Genomic DNA, 6,648 nt, shown 5'->3' with positions numbered 1-6,648 from the left:
TATCCAAAGTACAACTAACTTTTCAGTTTATTGATAACGAAATCAAAAATTTACAGACAATACTTGTTTTCGAAGCAAAAAAACAGCTTTTGCGCGTTTCGACTGTTAAAAAAAGGGAGAATAAATAAATAGTTGTGCCTTAAGAGCGTCAAGTTAAGCGTGGCAAAATCATGGAAGCTTCGGCATTTTCTTTATCGCTATATGAATACAAGTTATGTTTCAAGGACAGCTTTCAGTCAGCCGTAATTAATTACGAAAACAAGATCTATCTTCACTCCATGATCAGATCTGTAGCCGTGCTTATTGCGTGGACGGTATGGCTCAGTAAATCCGAGATGCGACTAATCGTTTGGTAAATTCAGCGCGTCCGCTATTGGCGGCGCACAGACCGTTAGTTTAAAGCATATGCCCATATTTTTCCAACCGGCAACGACTGTTTGGAGAATTATTTACCATTGCTCTTAAGACACACTGGTAGACACAGTATATTCGAAAATTTATATTTTCTGCAATCTTAATCAGTGGCGCAGTGGAGGAGGAGCGTATTCGCAACTCCATCAAACTATAGGGGACGCTGCAGCCACTGTCTAATGGCGGATGAAAAAGGCAAAAGAAACGCACGACGTAACGTATAAATTGCTTCTAAGCTTAGTAAATGACGACAGAATTTTGTGTTCGTATCTATGATTTCTTTGTTTTTCATTCTTTTGAAAGGTTTTTTTTTTTAAGTCTTTTGGGTATTCTGACCCATGTAAAAAGAGATGAGAAATCAAAACGGAAACGAATCTAAGAAATTAATGCAAAACACAAAGTAAATTCATGAAATACAACCGCCAACTCAGTCATTCCAGCCGAGGACTGCAGTTTCGTGCTTATTAGCACTCATCAGCCCGGCTTAGGAAGTGGCTGAGCTGGAGGCCTTTGACCTGCCCATAGAGCGGTAACTTACTGAACACACAGTAAATTGTTCTGAAGCAGCCATTTTCACGGTGTTGAATTCGATATTCATAAATTTTTGGTTCACTTCGAACATTTTCCTTTTGTACTGTTTTTTTTTTTTTCTTCTGTACATTGGTAGTTATTATGTCTAGTTTCGTGACATTTCCGGCATTTGATGACATTTTGGTCACATAAGTCACATAATTTATTTCTATAACCATATGATTGAATCTCAAAAGAGGAAGATGATATTTCATTGTTTTATTTAGCCGGCGCAAATTGTTTTATTTATGTAACTGAGTTACTTCTTCGAATCGATATATTTTAATTCTCGCTGTTTTCATACGTTTCTATTTTTCAACTAAATGATTAAATTCGGTCATGCTATGCTGTGCAAATCATCTACAAAATGCTCACGGATATGTAGTGGCATTTTATTTTTTATTGTTCAAATTTTTAACGTACTTTCTATGTTTTTCAATCTGTTCTGCGATAAATATTTTCAAGAATATTTATTTGCATACTGTCCATTTCAGTTAGATGCTGCAGAAATATGGTTATTTAAATCAATTATTGGAATTAGGTTAAGGAAAAAGCAGTAATTTTTCAGCATGACTCTAGTGTCCAGCCAATGTTATTAAGTTTGTTTTTTTGTTATTTTTCAAATTCAACAAGATATTTAACTCACTGTTTTTTAGCAGATATTTTTGATGTTACGCTGTTGCGGATGCCGATTCCAAATGATGAATGACGCAAATTAAAAAAAAAAAAAATACACATAACAAACTGCTTGTTTGGCCGAAAATGGTACACGGGGAACGTAATGTTTTACCTTTTTCGGCAATTTTGTAAAACACCGCAAGTAGCGTATTCGAGCTCTGGAGTTGCGAATTGGTTTCAACACGCTTTGCCAAAGGCAGTTAAGTGCAAAACTTCGAAATTAGTTAAAAAGGGTAGTACATCGAAAGAAAGCGCTGTTGATAAGAACCGACTATTTTTGTAGTTAAAACATGAAGGGAATTGAAATCATTACTTAATTATTCGATTCATTATTATTTATAATTCCGTAAACCTTTTAATGTTCCACCTGAGTAAAATAAGAACTAAATATCAGATTTAAAGGTTAATGAGAACATATCGCAAAGATTAGGAAAGGTTCAAACTAAGTTACACGAAAACTAATTTCAAAAAGAAACCATGAGATTAAAAAAGAGAGGGTAATCAAGAATATTTATTTTTAACTGAAATGACTTGTAAAAAATTCATAATGAAATCACAAACTATATTCAATTGAAATACACCGCCAGCTCAGTCATTTCCAGCCGAGGACTGCAGTTTCGTGCTTATTAGCACTCATCAGCCCGGCATAGGAAAGTGACTGAGCTGGAGATGGAAAACCTCTTAAGGAAGCCAAGAGTGCGAAACAAACTGGTAGCATATATAGAATTAGCAGACCAGACGAGTGACCGAAGCAATGGTTCGGTTCAACTCGAAGATTGAACGCGAGGCAAGGTATATTCAGTAAATTACCGCCCATTAGCCAGGGCTAAAGCAAAAATACATGAAATACACCGCCAGCTCAGTCATTTCCAGCCGAGGACTGCAGTTTCGTGCTTATTAGCACTCATCAGCCCGGCATAGGAAAGTGACTGAGCTGGAGATGGAAAACCTCTTAAGGAAGCCAAGAGTGCGAAACAAACTGGTAGCAGATATAGAATTAGCAGACCAGACGAGTGACCGAAGCAATGGTTCGGTTCAACTCGAAGATTGAACGCGAGGCAAGGTATATTCAGTAAATTACCGCCCATTAGCCAGGGCTAAAGCAAAAATACATGAAATACACCGCCAGCTCAGTCATTTCCAGCCGAGGACTGCAGTTTCGTGCTTATTAGCACTCATCAGCCCGGCATAGGAAAGTGACTGAGCTGGAGATGGAAAACCTCTTAAGGAAGCCAAGAGTGCGAAACAAACTGGTAGCAAATATAGAATTAGCAGACCAGACGAGTGACCGAAGCAATGGTTCGGTTCAACTCGAAGATTGAACGCGAGGCAAGGTATATTCAGTAAATTACCGCCCATTAGCCAGGGCTAAAGCAAAAATACATGAAATACACCGCCAGCTCAGTCATTTCCAGCCGAGGACTGCAGTTTCGTGCTTATTAGCACTCATCAGCCCGGCATAGGAAAGTGACTGAGCTGGAGATTGGCTTCCTTAAGAGGTTTTCCATCTCCAGCTCAGTCACTTTCCTATGCCGGGCTGATGAGTGCTAATAAGCACGAAACTGCAGTCCTCGGCTGGAAATGACTGAGCTGGCGGTGTATTTCATGTATTTTTGCTTTAGCCCTGGCTAATGGGCGGTAATTTACTGAATATACCTTGCCTCGCGTTCAATCTTCGAGTTGAACCGAACCATTGCTTCGGTCACTCGTCTGGTCTGCTAATGCTACCAGTTTGTTTCGCACTCTTGGCTTCCTTAAGAGGTTTTCCATCTCCAGCTCAGTCACTTTCCTATGCCGGGCTGATGAGTGCTAATAAGCACGAAACTGCAGTCCTCGGCTGGAAATGACTGAGCTGGCGGTGTATTTCATGTATTTTTGCTTTAGCCCTGGCTAATGGGCGGTAATTTACTGAATATACCTTGCCTCGCGTTCAATCTTCGAGTTGAACCGAACCATTGCTTCGGTCACTCGTCTGGTCTGCTAATTCTATATGCTACCAGTTTGTTTCGCACTCTTGGCTTCCTTAAGAGGTTTTCCATCTCCAGCTCAGTCACTTTCCTATGCCGGGCTGATGAGTGCTAATAAGCACGAAACTGCAGTCCTCGGCTGGAAATGACTGAGCTGGCGGTGTATTTCATGTATTTTTGCTTTAGCCCTGGCTAATGGGCGGTAATTTACTGAATATATTCAATTGTTTCAAAATAATTGATAAAGATTTGATACAAGTATTGCTATTAACAGTAGGATACATATGCAACATAAAAGTATAATTTCGCAAAATAACATTGCGTGAGAAAAATAACTTGTTCATTTTCCTCCAATTGTATATTTCTGGGCCATAAATATTAAAACCCTTTTCAGTGAGGTAGCTGTTGCGATCATGATTTAGATTTTGTCGTAACTATATTTTAAAAACATAATCAAAGCCAGTTTTTTCTTTTTTTTTAAAATATAAATATAATGTTAAAACTTTTGGCATCTAATACGTCAAATACAAAACGTGAATGATATATAATCAATGAGATAAACATCGACCCGAAACAAAGTTTGCTGCTATACACAACTATTGAACATACATGTTATAAGTTAAGGGGGGTCAACTTTTGTCCATAGTGTACATCGTTTTCAACTTATATTTCCAGTCTCAATACAGTACTTCACCCCCCTCCCACCTCCATCTCTCATCTAAGGAAGGGAAATACTCTATAAACTTTACTCTATAAATGAATAAATAATTGGAAAAATACTGACATATGAAGTCGAATCCCACAAGCACAGATGATTGATTGATTTTATGTAAGTTTCCCGTACAAGTAAACGCGATATTAATTTTTAGCCTACTTCTCCGGTAAAAGTCAGGAAAAGTAGAAAAAAGCATAAAAAAATAGGCTTAATGGATCTTAACGATATCGCAAAAAAAAAAAGTCTAAAATAATTTTTTTTTTTAATTAAAATTGAAAATTGGAAAGTAGGTGTATTGAGATGGAAAAAAATGTCTATCGGTCTGCCCCCCCCCCCCCCATAAATAACTTTTGAGTGAATAGTCCGATTTGAACGAACTTTTCTTTTGTTCGAAAGATCTCGGCGAGAGCGAGGACACCTCATTCCCACATTTCACTTTTTGATTTGAACAATTTTTCTTTCAATACTGAACAGTTCAAGAAAAAAAAATTAACATCACCCTCTACGGGGAAATTCAAGGCAACCTGAACTTAGAGGCGAAATTGTTTCAAACGAACTTTGTATGAAAAAGCTTTTGAAGAAGAGCATGTATAGAAAATATCTTTTTGATTCAAACGATTTTCCGTTCAATTTTGACCAGTTTAAATCCTTTCACATTAGTTCCTATTCATCTGCCCAAGTGTCTATCTGCCTTGAATAGTATCTTCACAAAATAAATGTTCTCTTTTTTCTTTTTTTTTTTTTGTTAAAAATTACCCGGGGCTCTCCGTGAAGATTTCCGATCATATTATTTCGATGATGTTTTGGTTATTATTCATCAATTACAGCAGAACCTCGTTTATCCGGTCCTCATTTGTCTGGATCTCCGTATAATCCGGATCGAATTTGAAGATTTGGTTTACTTTAAATTTTAAGTTCATATACATAATAATTTTTAAATTATGATTGCAGGAACGCGATTATAAGTACTCCCAACATTTGCTCTTTTTGTCATCTATATGATGAAACATTTTCGTGCTTGTGCTCCAATCAAACGACGCCATTCACGTTTGAAACAGAAGACATGAGACATTCCTTGTTAAGAAACGTGTGGGGAAAGAAGCCAATCAATCTGTCAACGGCAAACTTTTCTTTTCACTTGTGTGTTTCTGCATCTGGCAACGCTAAGTTATTGTTGATCTTAGAAGTTTCGATTCGAATGTGATTGTGTTGGGATGTCGTACTGTGCTAAAGTTAATAGAAACATAAACTGGTGAAGATTGATATCTCTCTTCTTTCATAAGTGAACTAATCTAAATGAATAATAGCGTATCTACAAACGGAGTGAACATTTATTTCAGTATTTTTTTACGTCTTGTATTTTCTTCTTCATTGTAATAAAGTTTGCTAACTATCCACCTCACCTGAATTTTTCTGATTTTCGATTATTTGGATTGCCTTCGGTTCCAATTAGTCCGAATAAAGGTTCTCCTACTACGTGCGCTGGTTATCTCCAATTTTTCAATTTCGGCACTGAAATCCCTTTGGATCTCACTGCCTCAATTAATCCAAGCAAATCTTCCAAAATAACGTAAGCCAAATTTAGATCCCCAACAAATACCATAATAGATCATCGGCTGATTGAAATTTACAACTATCAACCTACCATCCAAAGTGCGACTAACTTACTTACACAATTTATCGATATCGAAATCAAAAATTTACAAGCAATTCTCTTTTCGAAGCAAAATAGGCTTGTTGCGCGTCTCGAGTGCTGAAAAGGAGAATTAATAAATAATTGTGCTTTAAAACAGCGTTAAAATAAGCGTGGCAAAAGCATGCAAGCTTCGGCATTTTCTTTTATCACTGTGTGAATACGAGTTATGTTTCAAGGAGAGCTTCAGTCAGGCCTAATTAGTTTCGAAACCAAGGAAAATTAAAAAAAGAAAAAAAAAAAACGAGCTGATGTGGGCATCACATGACTTCCTTTTACACCAATTTAATGTTATTTCCCCATTATTGGAAAATTAAATGTGATTTAATAGTTAACCCTCTAAATATCACCAATAGTGGCCAATTCAAAACCAGATTTAAAAAAAAAATCGAAAAATTTGTCGCCAAGTTGACGGCAAAACTTGGCGACCAAAAGACTGGCGATATATCGCCAAGTGTCCGCCATTTTATAACACCACTTGAGTTTGCATCGAAATTAACAATGATTTTCCCCAAAAAAGGCATGAAACACCCCCTTTGGAACAAACGAATGCAACCAAAAAGGGAGGTGCACAACTAGACCCCACTAGGAGTTTATGTACCAAATTTCAACTT

This window comes from Uloborus diversus, chromosome 4 (genome assembly GCF_026930045.1).
Source record: "Uloborus diversus isolate 005 chromosome 4, Udiv.v.3.1, whole genome shotgun sequence".
NCBI lineage: Eukaryota > Metazoa > Arthropoda > Arachnida > Araneae > Uloboridae > Uloborus > Uloborus diversus.
The sequence above is the reverse complement of the archived record's forward strand: the minus strand, read 5'-3'. Positions refer to the sequence as shown.